The sequence below is a fragment of the Lolium rigidum genome, chromosome 7 (genome assembly GCF_022539505.1).
Source record: "Lolium rigidum isolate FL_2022 chromosome 7, APGP_CSIRO_Lrig_0.1, whole genome shotgun sequence".
NCBI lineage: Eukaryota > Viridiplantae > Streptophyta > Magnoliopsida > Poales > Poaceae > Lolium > Lolium rigidum.
Window position 1 is genome coordinate 35810014 of NC_061514.1, and position 18361 is coordinate 35828374.

The window sequence follows — 18361 nt, forward strand, 5'->3', positions numbered from 1 at the left end:
TGTTGGAAGAATCTGGGGTGGTATTTAGTCCGGTATTACCGAGATTTCCGGTAACCGGTAATACAGGTACCCACTGGTATTTTTTCGAGAACGAGAAAAAACCCTTGCTCCAAACTCACTGCTTCTTGTTGTTTTCTCGCGAAAAATATTTCTGGCCCGCCCAAAAGTTTCGTGTCAAGCTCGGCCGCTGCGTAGTAAGAATATGCAAAAAAATCTTGCAGCAACAAATACTCTCTATTTCTTTAAGACAAATTCTGAGAGTGCTTCATGAATCAAAACACATGTTTTTATTAGGCACAACAACACATAGACATAGCTAGGTACCGTAATCATCTTACAGAAAAATTATTCTCATGTATGTTGCTTTAGAAAAATGTTGTGAGATTGCTTCAGGGGCGATAACTAAACCCAATCAGAGGAAGAACTGTTGTGCATCAGCGGCCACGACCCATCTCTCGATCTCTTTCTTCCTTCCAGCCTGCACCTGGAGTGATCCCTTCTGGAAGACGACGCACAACCTTTCAAGAACAAGCGCATTGCGCAACAAGAGCCTGGCAACCGTACTCTGCAGCTCGTCACCCTGGTAATGAATCATGTTGATCTCCCTGACTCGGTGCTGCAAGCACGGGACCGAGAAGGTGGCCTCGTCGGGAGGCTCGGGCTTTCCATAGGGATCGACGGGGAACTCCATCAGTAGCCAGAGAAGCTGGAGGTTTGGCGTCTGCTCCAGGATCCCCCGCAGCCCGTCGGGGCTCTGAATGCCCCCCTGGAGGGCCAGCTGCGTGAGGTGGGGAAACAAAGGGAACCCTGTGAAGTTGTATCTGTATGGGATACGCTCATGGTGGAGATGCAGGCGTTTGGTGTTGGAAATTTCCTCGAAAAAGGTGTTGATCTTGATCGTGTCGTGCTGCGCCATCATGCAATAGTCGAGCTTGCAGATCTCGACGGTGCACAAGGGGATGATCTTCTCCGGTGTGCCGTGCAGAGAGAGGAGCGACCCCGGGGGCACCGTTCCGCGGTAGTCGAGTGACATGAGCTCGGAGGCGTCGATGTTGACACGCTTCATGCCGTGGCAGCACCAGAGTGTGAACCTGCGGAGGCGTTTGTCGAGAATGGAGACCTTCTGGATCTTGTTGTTGGCTTCTAGCGTGAGGTCGACCAGGCAGGGGCAGCTTGCGATGAGCCGCTGGATGCCTGTCCCAGAGTCTCCATGGTCGACGCCGGTGAGGCGGAGCGTCTCGAGGAAGGGCAGGTTGATGGCCGCGGGAAGATTCAGCCCGCAGTAGCTGAGGCATAGCGAGCGCATGGAGGTGCAGGAGTAGAGGCCTCTTGGAAGTTCATACCAAGACCAGTCCGTTAGCGTCCGCCACTCGTCTTGGGTGCGTTGTGCACAGGTTGGGCCGAGGCGGAAACACAAGTCGAGGTGGAGCTCTTTTCTGCAGTGGCGCATCACGTAGGAGAGCCACTGGTCGACGTGGCGCGTGTTCCAGCCGGGGCAGCTGTTGAAGGCGACGCGGAGGCGGCGCAGCGGCACGTGGAATCCGGCGCAGTGGCGACGGCAGAGGAGCGCCGACCAGACGTCCTTGAAGAGCGTGGTGCTGAAGCTCTTCATCTCCAGCTGGGCGTCGTGGTAAGCCGAAGTGTTCCAGTCGTCGGCCCTCGCGGTGGCTTGCTCCTCGAACGAGATCCCAATCTCGTCACGTTACCGATGGAGTAATTCACTTTCCGTAAATCAGCGGTGGGACAGCTGGCGACGCAAGGTAATTCGCGTTGCCGTTAATTCCTTCCCGCGACGCGTCTTTCCTTGGCTGCGCTACAACCACTGCGGCGCGCGCGACATTGAGGTACAGTAGGTCTTTTCTTCTTTTCTTCTTTTCTTCTTTTTTTCTTTTTTCTCCTCCGCCTGCTGGGCTGGCTTCACGTGTGCTCTCACGCGCGCCCACTTATCAACTTGACCACCCACTCAAAGTCCGAAACTCTGCCTCGCCTTGACTTGACTTTTTAATTCTTTTTTTTTTCTCTTCTACTACACGCGCGCCCGCGCGCGACCGAAACTCCGCGTCCATCCACAGCGATCGGTCCATGCTATATATTTTCCCCAAACAACCAACCATCCATCGACTCCACTACATACGAGTACATATGTCTCCTAAAACACCCCACGTACGCATATATACTGTCAGTATATTCGCCATGGATTGCGTACTGCTCCCTTATCTTGATTTTTATTCTCTCCGGGGACGAAACTTGGCTACACGAGCTAGCCTCTCTTCTTTTCGCTATGTTCATCCATTTTCAAACTTGCTTTGCCTTCATTTTGAGCCAATTAATATCAACCAAACATATCAAGTTACCAATAACCTACCTACTTTGCCACACTAAGAGTATCTCCAACATACAGGCCGCATTGGATTGCACTGCTCTGTTAGCTACATTTTTATTCTCTCCGGTCCCGAAACTTGCTACACGACTTCCTTTCTTTTCACTACATACATCCATTTTCAAACTTGCTTTGCCTTCCTCGCCCACGAGCTAATACTCCCAAAGCTCTCGCGTACTATCAAAAACGTGCTACAAAAACAATTCGCCCCCTTTATATAGTATAAATTATTACCTCCACTCTGAAATATAAGCTTTTCTAAGAAGCTAATATTTTGGTTAACCAATTTTCTCTATTTGGTACTGCCACATCAAACATATATGAGCGCGTGTGGCCGTGTACAACGCAAGCTCGTGTCTTCGGTGACCATATTTCGCATATAGCCGTGTCTGTTGAATGGAGACGAAAACGAGGGTTCACTTTAAACTATGTATTTTACTCATAAATCAACTCTACCCGATGATCTCCAATTCTCCGGCCCATGGTTGGGTGCGCAACTCAGCATAAACGAAAACGTTGGGTCGAATTTGGCTATGTACACCCAACCCATGTTTTTCTCTATTTGGTATTATGTACCTCCGGCACATCGATAGTTGCATGCACCGTCTAGGCTCTTAGCCGAACGAGTCACATGCATGTCTGGTCCCGTGTACATGATGCACATAAACAATGCACACCTAAGTAGATACGCAACCTAAGTAGATACGCAACGTGAAATCTCCCGAGATATGAAGGAAACAATTAAGGCTCACCTATTCAACCCGCCGCCGAACCCGCCTTGTGATCATTTTGGTTTTGCTAATCTCCACCGCCTAAATTCGATGATTTTCATGAAGAGCAATGTCAAGTACTACTAGTATATATTGCATGGGTTGGTACTACTTTGTCTAGCAAGCATCGTGCATGTGATTGATTCCTTGGTTCTACTAGACTAGTTGTCTTGTTGCGTGACATGGCTAAGTTGGAAGCTTTGCTTTGCTCCTTTTTTTTCCGCTGCAACTTGTTCCAACTATCAATCGACGGTCAAGCATGTATTGACCTTGAGGCTCCCCGCTCTACATAAAAATCCTAGAATAGAACATGAATGTGATGATGGACGAGACAACTCGATGATAGTGCCGGTTAAGCCATGGAATGTGCATTGCCGAGCCTCGGAATGCGGAACAATGTGAAGGATGGGACCTGCATATGTTCACATGAAATCGTAGGGGTGGGGGGGGGGGGGGGGTCGACATGAGTTGTAGAGCCCACATATCAAGGTTTCGCCTTTAATCGTGTGAGGAAGAGTCGATAACTCTCCTCCTCTCGCATGAGATCCTTATATTGGTATATAAGGGTATTGTATAAAATTCAAGTACTCGACTATAAAGTGACACTTGATTCACAAACAAGATTATCGCGTAGGAAGATTTCAGACGTATAATGCAAGATTTCACTTCGATAACTATAGTGTGGTAGTAAAGTGACATGAAATAACCACTTTTCAATTCAATGAAAAGCTAGGGGGAGATGTCGGAGTGCCCACATATCAGGGTTTTGCATGTAATAATGCGACGAAGGGTCAGAAACTCTCCTCCTCTTGCATGAGTAAAATCTAGTTCTCAACTCTAAAGTGGCACTTTTCTTTACAAACAAAACTATATCGCATAGGAAGATTCTCAAGTTATGATGCAAGATCCCACCTGGAGGCCATCGAGAGGAAACTCTTGTTTGAACCTAGACTCTTTTTTTGGATGTTCATGTTCATCCAATCTATTCTAACATAAGGAAATAGTAAAGTCACATGAAACAACGAGTTTCAATGAAAAGTTAGGGCTAGTAGATGTGGGAGAGCCCACGGATTAGGGTTTCGTCTGGAAACACGCAAGTAAGGGGCGAGAACTATCCTCCTCTTGCATGGACCCTTTTTTGAGTTGATGTTGTTCTTTTGTCATATTTTGTTATTAACAAATAGAAAAGTCAAACAAAGTCACCACTTTGGACGAAAATTTAGCGTGTTTATATGGATACACCAATTGTTTGTACACTAAATGCCTTGCAATCGCACTAGAGATGCTCCACTATGTTCCTGTACTTGGTGTATGCATATTTACCTTGGTTCTTCGTGTGGTCTTCCCGGCGCCTTGTGCATACTACGATTTTTTTTTTTGTAGAACACGTACAAGCTGTACATGTAACAATCCACTGCATGTGTATTCCGTATGCACGCACGCACGCGTGGGCGTGATTAAATCCAGCGCCATAAAAGGTGTCGAGTCGAGCCAGCCAATGAAATTTCACCTCATTACCGATGGAAGTTTTGCCTCTCAATCTCTCTAGAGTCAACAAAGAAAACATACAACCCGTGAAACTCGATTGGAATTGTCGTCCAATGCCTCGAGCCTCCCGAAGCGAAGACGCGCCCACCGCATTCACTCCGCCGCCGCCGCCGCCGCCTCCTCCTCTCCCCAACGCATGCATTCCCCTCCAATCTCCCTACCCACCACACTACGACCACGGAGGAGGATCCCCGCCGGCCCAGCTCCCCCCATCTCCCCTCCCCTCTTCTCTAGTGCCACAGCGAGGAATAGCTAGCCGGTGGGGGTCGGGCGGCTCGGCGGCCACCTGCAGCAGACGTAGCAAGCCAGCAGGCTGCGGCCCTCGCGGACGCAGGCGTCCACGTTGTAGCGCCGGTCGCCCATCTCGGGCCCGCATCACCGCCGGCGAGCGCGTCCGAGTGCCCCTGGTGTCTGCATCTCCCGCTGTCCCTCCTCCTCCTCCTCCTCCTCCATTTTCTCCATCTTGGATGGGTGGCAGCAGCTGCGGGCACAGCCTCCTCCGATGGTATCGACTAGGAACTCGCCCAGCCCCAGCACGACGGAGACGTCCTCCATGACGCCGCGCTGCAAAAGGTTGTTTTTTTTTTCCTGCAAAATTGTGTGGCTATCACGCTCAAACCTCGGTATTGGTTCATTGATGATTCACCATGTTTTTAAATACTAGTACATCATCCACAAACATTGGTTCGACATGCTCTGTTTGCTGTAGTTGATCACGTCCTCATGTCTTCATAGTGAGGTGGTTCCATCGGATCATGATAGAATCGCTTTATAGGTCTGTTTAATTATACACTTGTTCTATGTGTGATCTCCCTGCTATCTCTCATTTTAATTACAAAATCATGAATTATGTTTGGTTTGATGCAATTTTGTTTTGGAAAACACTTGATGCATTAAATATTGGTTTGGATTGTATTTCATCATCATATAATGATCAAATCTGGGTGTTGATGTATTGATTCACCATTTTTATATAGTAGCGCTGAAGTCACTAAGATAGGAAGTTGGACCTGATTTGGTATGTCCTGATTCTGGTACAGCAGCCACTAAGGATCTTGCTGTGCTTGATATTAGTCCAGTGACTCCTCCACAGAAAGATTAGATTTTTAGTGTATCTAGATAATTTCTATAGTCAAGATTTTAGCATTGGCGCTTCCGCTAATTTGAGGGAAAATATTGTTCAAATGTCAGTGATATCTTGTGATGTCCTTATTGGTTCGTGCTCTGGACTAGATCCATCATGATTGCAAATTGCAATGCCATGATAAGCACTTAATCTGTAGCGATATAAGAGTAGAATGCACACATGTGCTTGAGTTGCTAGAATATGCTCTAATAATTTGCCCTTCTGCCTTTGCTTTATTAAGGAAACTTTGTGCTAGTCATAATATAAATCAGTGCTTGGGATTTGAGTCTATGCTACGGATGCATAGCTGGTAGTACTGTACCTTGTGTGGTCTTGCTCTACTGTACCTTGTGTGTTACTATGTTACAAGGCACAGGTCCAACCCTTGCAATAATGCAGCTACACATGTGTGGCTTAAATTCTATTACATTTGGTTGCTGGTACCCGAGCCTCTTGATTTTCATCATCTGGGAAAAATATATTGAAGCTGGTGGTGATACATAAAGCCAGAGCTTGATGTGAATAAGAGATAGTATGTACTAGTCATGTTGAAGTTATTCATGATTAGAAATCCATCAACATAAATTGTTTTTATTCATGTTTGTGGTCACAAGCATAAGAGACTCTAACATGTTGTTGGTTCTACTTTCTTTGTAGCCTTGCTATTTTGTCTTATAGCATTGTTTTGTATGCTGTGCAGCCTTAGTGGTGGAAATTCATCCAGGCAGCAACATTTGGTAAAGAAGGTGTCTTGTAAAGAAGTGGTTATTGGAGCCCTACATGGCCCATCCTCGTGCGGCTCCGCAGCTCGCATAGTCTATCACCAACTGGCTCGGGTGGCGCGGCTTGCCTCTGGTCTGTTATGCCTTGACCCGGTTGCTTATGCAGCGCTGTTCCATTTTTTCTTAATATACTAAGTAGTGGAATTGTGTTTGTGATTTTCAGGTAAAGAAGAAAAGACCCATACCTGAAGTAATTAATTTGTCCTTGTGCTCGCCCTTGCCAGCTCACTGTCTCCCCAGGCATGCTGCTGATCTGACCTGCAGTAGAGCTGATGCTCCAAATGCCTCCGCGTGTCCGAAAGTAAGCACCTTTCTTTCTATCTCTCTCCTTGAGCTGCTTGGCTTGGATTTGCGTGTGAATGCTCTCTTTGATTTCATTTTGCTCAGCTCATGTTGTTGTTCCAGTGGTGGCGTTGGTGCCCTCCGTTGGTGTTCCGGTGGGGGGTGCCCTCAGGTGTCGTGGTGGTGGTGGTGTCAACCGGAGCTCCTGCTGATGACCACGGGAGCTGCTGTTGGTGCTGCCGGCATCCAGTACAAGCTACTGCCCCTGCCTTCTTCAACCTGGACATCTCCTATATCACAATGCCCCCTCGGAAGGTATCTCTTCGTCTCTTCATGCCTCCCTATTTTTCCTGGACCGTGCCGTGTATGTTTGCTAGAGTGGACAAAAGAGACTCCTGCAAGGAAAGATTAGATTTTTAGTGTCTCTAGCTTATTTCCTTAGTCAAGATTTCAGCATGATCGCTTCTGCTAATTTGAGGGAAAATGTTGTTCAAAACTTCAAATGTCAAGGATATCTTGTGCTGTTCTTATTGATCTGTGCTTTGGACTAGATCCAACATGACTACAGATTGTCATGATAAGCACTTAATCTGTAACGACATAAAAGTAGAATGCACACATGTGTTTATGGTGCCAGAATGTGCTCTAATAATTTGCTCATCTGCCTTTCCTTTGTTAAGAAAACTCTATTCTAGTGATAATATAAATTGTTGCTTGGGATTTGAGTCTATGCTACTGATGCATAGTTGGTACTACTATACCTTGTCGCAGCACACCACGGTCGAGGCTGCAGCTGCCTCCTCCTCTCCCCAACGCATTCCCCTCCAATCTCCCCACCCAGCACACCACGACCACGAACGAGCCGGCCGAGCACCCCTCTCTATTCCACGCCGAGGAACAGCCAGTCCGCAACACCACCTCCAGCCCTAGCCAGAGTTCAAGCCGAGGCCTTTGACGTCCATGGCAACGGCTGGGGTGGGGCTGCTCGGCGATCACCTGCAGCAGATGTGGCCAGCCAGCAGGCCGTGGCCCTCACGGACGCTGGCGCCCATGTTGCAACGCCGGCCACCCGTCTCCGGGCTTACAGCATCGTCGGCGAGTGTGTCTGGGCGCCGCGGGTGGTTGCATGTCAGGCCATCCCTCCTCCTGCTTTTTCCCCATCTCGTATGGTCTTCTCCGATGGCAGCAGGTGCGGGGACGGCCTCCTTCGATGGAAGAATGGGAGGAGGGGGATAACCTGGACATCCTCGAGGAGGAGCTCGCTCAACCCCAACTCGACAGAGACGTCCTCCATGACGCCGACCTGGACATCCTCGAGGAGGAGCTCGTCCAGCCCCAGCTCAACAGAGACGTCCTCCATGATGCCGACCTGTAAAATGTTGGTTTTTTTCCTGCAAAATTGTTTGGATACCACGCTCAAACCTCGGCATTGGTTCATTGATTCACCGCGTTTTAATATAGTACATCCACAAACATTGGTTCATCATGCTCTGCAAAATTGTACAATTGCGGCATGAGCTCTTTGATAGCCCTGCCCCGGATCCACCTGTCCTCCCAGAAAAGCGCCCGCTGGCCACTCCCAATGCGCATGGTGGTCGAGGCGAAGAAGAGTGCATGCTCGTCAGCAGAGAACTGCATGTCGAGGCCACTCCATGCCCGACTGTCGTCAGTGCGGGAGAGCCATAGCCAGCGCAGTCTGAGCGCGAGGCCGGCGCGCTCGATGTCCTGGACACCAAGGCTACCGAGGGAGATGGGGCGACAGACACGCTTCCAGTTAACGTGACTGTCCTCCGTTGGCGGCGGCGCGACCAGCCCAGAGAAACCCGCATTTAATCTTCTCGGCCATCTTAAGGGCTTTCTTTGGTGGGGCGTATGCAAGCAATTGGTGGATGGGGATGGCGCAAAGGACAGATTTCACCATTGCCAGACGCCCGGGTTTGCTCATGAGACCGGCTTTCCAGGTTGGTAGGCGCCCGGCAATTTTGTCGATGATTTCAAGTGTTTTCTGTCTGGGATGTGGTATGCTAGTTAGATCGCCCTTCTCTTAATTACAAGATCCAATTCAAAACATACACATATAGCTACTTTTGGTGAGATGCTTTGGAATCAATTTCTGGGAGTACCTACATTTGGCGTTTGATTAACAAAAAATCCAGCTGTGGCTGATTTAGCTCTATTTCTTGAGCATTCAATTGCATCTCAGTACTTTTGTATGACCAAGGATGTGTCTCATGAAATTAAAAAGCTACCTTCTTAAGTTATTAACTGAAGTTTTTGTTTCTACTTACTAACATGGTATTTGCTACTTACAATCTTGTCAAGTATCATTGGTTGCATTCCAATGTATTTAGTTCGTTTTTTTGCAGTTACATTTACTATCTCTATTCATGTAACTCGTAATAACGGTTTCAGCTTTCAAAAGTAAATCTTATTTGCTCTCATGCAAATCTTTTAGTCTTTTTCTACATGATCAACGGGCGGTTTATTGTGGCAGGCAAAGAGAGGAGATGCGCCGACAGGTGGTGACCACATGGCAGCTTTTGCCAATGACCAGCGACGCCGCCATGATATGTGTGCTATTGCTCGGGCCTCCCCGCTGCTTGGACAAAGAGGTTGATGGCCCGTACCTCCATTAGCAACTACTATGTTCTCTCACTGTCCGTGCCGTCTGGACCAAAGAGTGGGCTGGAGGAGGGTGTGGACCCCAATGATGACGTGGAAGGGGATAAGGGGGAAGACCTGGTCATTCTCGATGAGAGGTCGTCCAGTTCTACCTTGTCCTCTAGCCTACTTGCTATCATCATTCTCCAGTCATAAATCGTGTATCTAGGTGATTCCTTTGTACAAATTGCTTGCTTTTCCTGATTAATCATTAACCATTGCTCTCATATCATGATAATGGATTCAGCTTTTTCCTAAAATAATCAAACTCGAGGTTACCTACATTTTGGCGATTCATTTGATCAACAAAATATCAAGAAGTGGCTGATTTAGCTCTATTTCTTGAGCAGTTAAGTTTATCTCGGTACATTGTATGACTACGGCTATGTCCCATGAAACAAAAGCTATCTTCTCAACATATTAACTGAAGCTCTTGTTTCTACTACATGGCAGCTGCTACTTATTAACGTGTCAACATTGGTTGCATTTAAATTGATTCAGCTCAATCATGGTTTACACTACAATCTCTTATTTTGCACTTATATTTCCTATATCTATATATATAATTCCTGATAATGGTTTCAACTTGCAAATGCACACTTATTTGCTCATGCTCTTTTTCTACATAATTAATTGGCATATTGTCCTGGTATAGTTAGTCCTTTTGATGGTTTGACTAGGAGTATTTTCCTTGGTTTAGACTTAAAAGTAAAGTAATAACAACTGATTATTGATATTCTTGTGTTATGAGTAAAATGAAATCCCTTTTGACAATATAAGGGTGTTCTTTAAGTTTGGATGCTATGTAGCTTTGTATAAGTTGATGTCCATGCTTACTCACATGATTCTCAAACTTGGACATTCCTGCTGGGGAAGGGCCGGGATGAACGCCGGTTGCCTGAACGCCGCCTCTGCTACGAGCTACAAGGCCAGATATAGTACCTGCGGGGCCTGCGACCTCTGGAAGCTTCTCTTCATGTTCTTGGTTTGTGCTAGCTCTTGATGTGTCTAATCTCACCAAATGCTACTCTAATTGTGAAGGCCCCAAGTTTGCGCTTGTCTGATGCGATGAAATCATGTGCGACATGCTCTCCTTGTATATGAGATTCTTCTGCTTTAGTTTCTCACGGCTGCTAGGTACTGATGCAAAGATCAGAGCTTGGAAATTTAGGGGCAAAGTTTCGTAGTGACTCTTATCTACATTTCTAGTTTTCTTATGCTTGCTTTATCTATAAGGCACATAACCTTTTAATTTTGTTAAATTACCTGAACGCACCGTATCACTGTATGAAAACCACCACTGTTTTTCTATCAGATTAAGGAAATTTAGTTCACCCATGTTCAGGTGGTAGGTTAGTGCTATTTCTCTGTTACCATGTCGCATCATATTGGCTTGCGTCGTATCAAGAAACTAACACTTGTTACAGACCAGGTTGGGGAAAGGGTTGTGCCTTTCTTGCATTTCTTTGTTTGTTTTGTTCCATCGAGATAAATGTTTACATTTTCCCCATTTGTGAATATATTAGAGTTTTGCACTTACATGGTATGTTGCCAGGTCTTGTCATCGATTGGAGCAGCAGGGCTCGTTGGAGCTATGGGATTCAGAGTAAGATCAATCTGCCACTTGTAGTCTAAATGATGTGCTTGTGTTTCCTTAGGTACATTGCACTTCCATATGACTAGTCAGTGGGTAGCTTGTGTGATTGATTATATCATGAAAACTTGTAGAGCAATGTTGTCTTGAGCATCCTCTGGGAGAGAGATTGAGCAGGAGGAGCTCCGCAACTCGCCAACGGTGGTGACCGCGGCAAATAGCTCGATGCCAGAATGATAAATGCCAGGATAGCGGCCAGAGCCGCCGCCCTCCTGCTCAAGCCTTCCTATTGCCCGCGCCAAGGGTTGGGAGGCGTGAAACCAACCCAAGGATGCTTCTGCCTGTCTTCGTCGATAATAGGTATGTTTTCGAAGTTATTTGCTCTCATTTCCGTCCAAGATGCATTCTTGATCTATTATTAGGATTCATATATTTCTAAAATTTATTTGAATACGTCCAAGTTGAGATGGTACAAATAGACTGTCTGTTGAATTTCTTTGGAATATGGTTGAATTGTGTTTGAAATTCAGCGAATTTTGGCCAAAATTTCTTCTGCAAAATTCAGTTGCATTCGTCTAAAATGCTCATGACAATTTTAGATGTATCTTAAACTGTCAAGATCATCAGATTTGTGTTGAGCTAAGTAGGCGCTATTTTGGTTCAGTCTGATTGGTACTTTCCTTTCTATTTCTTTCTTGACATTTGTTTTGTCATACTATCTTAGTATTGTGTAGATCTGGTCGCGTCCTAGCTGGTCCGAGCATCCAGGCTACATGTTATGTTGATGTATGACGTTGAAGTAAGATATCAGTGATAATGTATTTGTTGTCTGATTCCCTAGTTTGCATTTTTATTACATTCTCATTCGATATATGTGTTGGTAACCATCTTTGGTTGTTCTGAAATGATTATGACTGTCAAAGCTATATGTCGGATATCCAAGCTAGATTTGAAGTGTTTTTGTATCCTTAATGGATATAGATATCTTGCCATTTAATTTTTGTTTCCTACAGTGCATGGTAGCTGGTATAACCATGCCCTTGTTTTATGGAACTAAAAAGGAAAGAAGCATAGTTGTCGCATTGTCTTGACTCAGCTGATAATAGTTTGACTTGTCAATTTTCAGCAATCCTCTTATCATCTTTGACATGTTGATTATTTAGACGACAAGATCGGAGCTCTGGTACATGTGTTCGAGGCTCTTCCTTGGTCATTCGACTCAGCCAAGGCGATGGGGGTGACAAGGGCTGAGTTGAAGGGTGGCGCCCCTCGTCTTGTCTTCGTCTATGAGCTTCCCCCTAACTTCTTGGATCTCACCTTCTCCTTGGTGCAAGTAGAACTCGTGACATGTGTGCTACTGGCAGGTAAACTCTCTTTTCTCTTGACTATAACTACCGATTGCATGTGCATGTTTGTTGTTGTGAGCTCAAGAAGTGATTCGAGGGGGGTGACCGATGAGGATGAGCATGCTTAGCATGCTGTGGTGAAGCGCATTCCTGGAAATTGTATTCGAAGATTAAAGTTTACTATAACTTGTCTATTTATATTTATGTCATATTTGAATTGAGCACTTAAAACAGTTTCATCTTTGACTAGCTAGACCAAGCTTTGCTCTACTTGTCTACTTTGACACTGAGACTAGCTAGTACCGCAAGTTCATTTTCTTGACATGGACACGGCAGAGGTTGTTTGTGTTAGTAAATCCTCTTATTGAGATGCGATGGGAAACAAGAGCTATTTAGTGTAGCAACTAGGGAGCAAATTACCTGAACATGTCCATTCATTTTAAGTTGTACAACATCAAATATAACAATGTATTGAGCCTCAGATGGACGGTTCTCTTTTATTTTGCAATCTCAGACCTAGTTGATATTAGATGCTTTTTATCTGTAGTTGATATGAGCCACTTCAGAATTCTTGTTCTCCTGGATAAGTTTTGCTGAAAAAAATTCGTCTCTTTGGATCTAGAAGAACTTACGCAATTGTAGTTCAACTAGCCTGAAAGAGTGATACTTGTTAATCTGCATGTCAAGAATTCAGAATGTCATGCTTATAGAAATTATTTTATCGTGATGATCTGTACGTAATGATTTTTTTCTACAGCGAACCCTTGGTTGCTCCATGGTACACATGTTCTGCTCTTTATGATGTCGTCAGAGTGGTCGCTGCCAACGTCTTGCTGCTTGGCTATGGATGACCTTGAGCGCAAGTTAAATGACGTCGAGATAATCTACTCCCTCCAACACAGGTCCTTTGTTATTGTTGCTACGGATATGCATTATCTTCTTTCGAAATGCAAGAAAATATACAGGGAAGAATAAGAATTCAACTGCTAGAAATTTTGTGTCTTTAAGCAAGTGTTTATGTACTCATCAGGCACAACAATAGAGGATACTTGTCTAAACAGAATTTGCACATGTAGATTGCAGCTGCCTAGAGCAATAGTGCTGGTGTTTCTAAACCCTAATTAATTCCCCCATTTGTTTCTTGCAAATATACATTCTTAGTTTATTATTCACTGGTTTGACTGAAACCATTTTTTGCATTTTTATATAGATTGGTGGAGTCAATGAGATAGCCAAAAGAAGATTTGGGTGCAGTCTAGGTAATATTGGACGAAGTTTTATACTGCATTTCTATTGTTGATAGTTCACTGTATCACCATATCACCTTGGAAAAAAAGTTGATCTGATGGTATACTTGGTATTGATGTATGCTTTATTGTTCATATTTAGTGGTTGCCGTGTGCATGGAGTAAAGAAAGTCTCTTGCCATTCATTTGATTTAATCTAAACAACAATCTGCGTGCTCCCCAAGTTCTGCTGGAACAGCATGTTCCAGCCATCATTAGATGCTAGTAGTATGTCCATGTTTGCCTCGAGGGACAAGTGATTGAGCAGTGTATGATTAATTGTATTGTCAGCGAAGCATGTGCTTGTTGATTCAGAACCGTGAACTCAAATTGTTGAATAGGTTCATCTGTATATTCCCATTGATGCAATAATTTGTGCTTAACATGTTAGACTTATAAGATTTTAGCTTCCTCCAAAAATAAATTTTGTTGGTCCAGTATGGCTATATATGTCTGGTGAAGTTTCTGTTTAAGAATTGTCAACAGTATGCCCATCTAGGTGTTGGTGTTTGAGGATTTTCTACATATGCTGATCAGTTTTCTTCTTCGTGCTAGAGTATTTTTCAAACACTATACTCATGGAGATGTAGCTTCTTACTTATTCACCATCTATGAAATGCAGGGTTCGGCCTCTGTTTAATTGAACAATATGGTACAGACGTGGAATGCAAGATCAAGCCTTTGTTATTGTGTTGATTGATCTCGTTGCAGTGTGAGCCTGATGGTGGTGGGCTCACCGCAACACAACCATGGTGGTAGTGGTGTTTTGCTTCTGCTACAACCAAACGGTACATGCTTCTTCTGTCTTCTAACCCCCTCTGGGGTTTTCTGGTTCATGTCCCTCAAGGCTTGGCCGTGTGTATGTGCGTCTTGTGTTGACGATGACAATCCCGCATGTTGGAATGCCCCTCTTACACATGAGGTTGTAGTTGTATATATTCCTGTAAAATTGAAGTATTTCTGGTTTTCCACAAACGTAGTCCCAGTAATAAAAATAATATCTTGTTCATTGTTCAATAGCTCACACTAGTGAAAATACTTATATTTACCATGATGGCTTCAAAATTTTTTTTTTTTTTGCTATTTCATTAATGGCATGACTGTGCATATGTATAATTGATCATGCTTGTGCCCATTCAGAAAAGGAGGAGACATGCTCAGGCTCCTACTGCTGGTCACCTGCTTGGGCTGCTGCTGCTGCTCTCTCCTCTGACCGCATCCCCGAGCTGCTGCTGCAGGCACGGTTTCCCTGCCCTTCACTGGTTGCAACCTGCTTGACCGGCGGTGGTCTCGCTTGCTAGCGGGACGAGACCTCTCGGTGCCCAGAGACCGATATCGGCCACAACCAGTCTCATGTGAGTAAATCCTTCCCTTTCTATGTCTATTTCAAGTGTTGATTCGTGTGTGATCAGCTGATTATTTCTCTGTATCACATAGTAGATCGATCATACATTCAGATGTGTTAATCCATAACTACAGTCACCTTACCTAATACAAACATCACTGTCTTTCAGGTCCGAGTCTTGCATTGGTCCACACAAACACTCCACATGCCATCATTATGTTCTTCACGAGCAATCTGTAGCAGTTTCCAGTCAGAAGACTCCATGTGCACAGCAAGATATATTACTTCTGCTAGGAACACCAGGGGGACTTATGTTCCATCATGATTGCAGATTGCGCTGCCATGATTAAGCACTCAATCTATAATGACGTAATAGTAGAATGCATACGTGTGTTTGAGTTTCCAGAATGTACTCTAATAATTTTCTCATCTACCTTTTCTTCATTAAGGAAACTTTGTGGTAGTTATAATATAAATCATTTCTTGGGATTTGACCCAATGCTACTGATGCATAGTTGGTACTATTGCACCTTGTGTGGTCAGGCTCTAGAAGCTGATTTCTTACTTAATAGGTGTTGAAACTAGATTCTTATTCAGAAGACACTATGAAGAAGATAGATTTTATAATAGTCCCTCCAATCCACTTCGTACCAAATTAGCGACAACTAATATGGATCGGAGAGAGTAAAACATATACTGTGTTAGAAGGCACACATACAACCCTTGCAATGACGTTGTTGCATGATATGTGGTTTAAATCATGTTATGATTGGTTGCTGGTACTTGAGGCTCTTGATTTTCGTCATCTGCGACAAATTTATGTAAGCATGTGGTGTACATAAAGCCAGTACTTGATGTGCATTGGAAATAGTAGGTACTACTCGTATGGAAGTTATTTGTGATAGAAATTAATCTGCCAACAAAAGGAGATTCGAACATGCAGTTGCTTCCAGTTTCTTGCTGGCCTTGATATTTTGTCTTATAGAATCATTTTGTATGTTGTGCCTCTCCAGTGCTGGATGTTCATCCACATTCATAAAAATTGGGCAGCAGTATTCTCCAAAGAGTCTTCTAAAGAAGTTGTCATTGGATCCCTACACGGCCCATCCAAGTGCGGCTCTGCGTGCTATCGCCGACTAGCTCCGGCGGTGTGGCTCGCCTCAGATCTGTCGTGACCTGACCTAGCGGTTGCCGGCCCTGACCTTGTAGTGGAATCGTGTCATCCAAATCAGCAGTTATTGTATCCATTATTATGTCTTTATTATTGACTTTGACTTGCCCTCAGTAGTTAAATTATCATATATATATATATACTTGAAGAGTTGTGTTGTATACATTTAGTAGTAGTTCATTGTTTGCTACATGATGTAGATATCCACAAAAGAGGCAAGGGCATGTTGAAATTTTAGACACTTTTGCCATCAATCGAGCTCCTTCCATGATGAATTACCGATGTGTTGTTAATCCCAGGAATACTTAAGTCAAGGTGGTTTTAATACAAGTCACTAGACTTGCAACTCACCTGCTAGGTAGACCTAATCTGTATTTGTTCCTCCTCTCGCAGCCCCGTCCACAGCACGGTCAGTTCTGCAAGTCACCTTACGCAAGCTTGGAGCCCAGTTGACCATGGTGGGGGCTAGCGGTTTGCAAAAAAAAAAAAACCTTCTTTCTACTAGGCTCCATGAAAAACTGTTGAAAAATCCCATCCTATTAATCCGAGATTGCAACCCCATAGATAGGGTGCTCTGATTTGGTAACCCCAATTGTGTGATTCAATGTTCCCAATTCTAGGCATACTTAACAGCTCCAGCGCATGTTTTGCGAGGCCATTCATCATCTTGAGAAGCTTAACCGATCGTGGAAGAATCCGACAACTATTGTGATTGATGAAATTCCTAGGCGGCATATTTCAACAATAATTTGCAAACTAATCCATAAGAAGGGGTTTCAAGTCTGCCCAGAACATGTGTATTAGGGCATGTACAACGCGGGCGTTTAGAGTGGGCGCTAGGATAGGATTCCTTGCCGTTATGCCTAATTCCCGGTCGATACAGGGATTTCTGTTAGCGTCGCCGCATTTTCTGCCGTCGACGCTTCGTTTCCCACGCGTGATTTTAGAAGAGTTGGGCGCTACATATATCTGCTTTGCTAGCGATCTCAACAGCAAATATTTTCAGAGCGCTGTTCTGTTTTCTTACGGGTCCTTGCGTCTCGCGTTGGGAAGCCGGGTGCTAACAGATCGCCTAAGCGCCCGCAAGTTGCAACCAGCGTTGGAGGCACAAGCTCTTACGGTGATTCTAGGTAATTAATCATTTTTTTTTAGTCTTAAGCGCCCATGCAAGCGTTTAGCATTGTACATACCCTTATATACTGAGTACATCATTTTTGGACTTGGTAATATCAGCCGAACCGACAAAGGATAGGTAGGGATAAGACCTTGAAGACACACAAAAAATACATAGATAGGAATCCAGTCCGTTAATTAAGGATATGAATTCAGCCCATCCGCACCAGCAATTTCTTCCATGATATGCTCAGATTCTGTGCCCTCGCATAATTAATGAATGCCCAATTTACGGGGAGCGTTTGTTTGGTTTCCCTAGATAGCTCACGTCAGTAATTCATTACTCCAAGTGTCTTCTTCCTGCATCAATCTATGAACCAACAACAAAGAAGAGAAGAACTGAAAACTCCTTCCCGCTCAACATTGTCCCTCAATGAAAATTCAAACAAGCCTTCCTCCTCTATAAATATAAGTCCATTGTCATACACCGCGTGCGGTATCGTGTGTGACTTGTGACTTTGGACTTTGGCGTCGGCGAGGAGAGGAGAGGAGATAGCCATGGCCATGGCCAGCGAGAAGAAGCGAGGACAACACGTACGTCCTTGCCGTCGACATGATCTCCTGCCAACAGGCGACGTTGCGCCAGGAGAGGAGAGTAGATAGCCATGGCCATGGCCGGCAAGAAGAAGCTCAGCTACACGTACATCCTCGCTGTCGACAAGATATCCTGCCAACAGGCGGCGGTGCGTGGGCGTCGTGCTCCAACTCTACCTTGGATGGGTCAGCTTTTTTACTTCTCCTTTGGAAAATCACACGCATCTTTTTTTTTAGATGAAAGCACACATATCTACTTGACTTTAGCGTCGGCGAGGAGAGGAGAGGAGAGAGCCATGACCATGGCCGGGTAGGCGCGAAGAAGCTCCTCTACACGTACGTCCCCACCCTTGTCGAGAGAGC

At 44.9% G+C, this 18361-nt stretch overlaps 2 long non-coding RNA genes across 7 annotated transcripts; both read left to right on the forward strand.

The window, feature by feature from the left end:
• Positions 1-5184: 5184 nt before the first annotated feature.
• LOC124669768 lies at positions 5185-7842 on the forward strand. The gene is made up of 5 exons (XR_006992319.1): positions 5185-5271; positions 6525-6679; positions 6770-6907; positions 6994-7203; positions 7660-7842. It is a non-coding gene; the product is annotated as an uncharacterized LOC124669768 (long non-coding RNA).
• A 604-nt stretch (positions 7843-8446) lies between these two features.
• On the forward strand, positions 8447-16394 carry LOC124679119. 6 transcript variants are annotated; one of them, XR_006994819.1, is made up of 11 exons: positions 8447-8849; positions 9383-9718; positions 10426-10534; positions 11105-11155; positions 11278-11503; positions 12307-12507; positions 13247-13391; positions 13700-13748; positions 14398-14563; positions 14916-15130; positions 15290-15625. It is a non-coding gene; the product is annotated as an uncharacterized LOC124679119 (long non-coding RNA). The 6 variants fall into 6 exon arrangements; XR_006994816.1 differs by having other exon boundaries at positions 8448-8849; positions 9383-10686; XR_006994818.1 differs by having other exon boundaries at positions 8448-8849; positions 9383-10534; positions 12270-12507.
• Positions 16395-18361: the final 1967 nt, after the last annotated feature.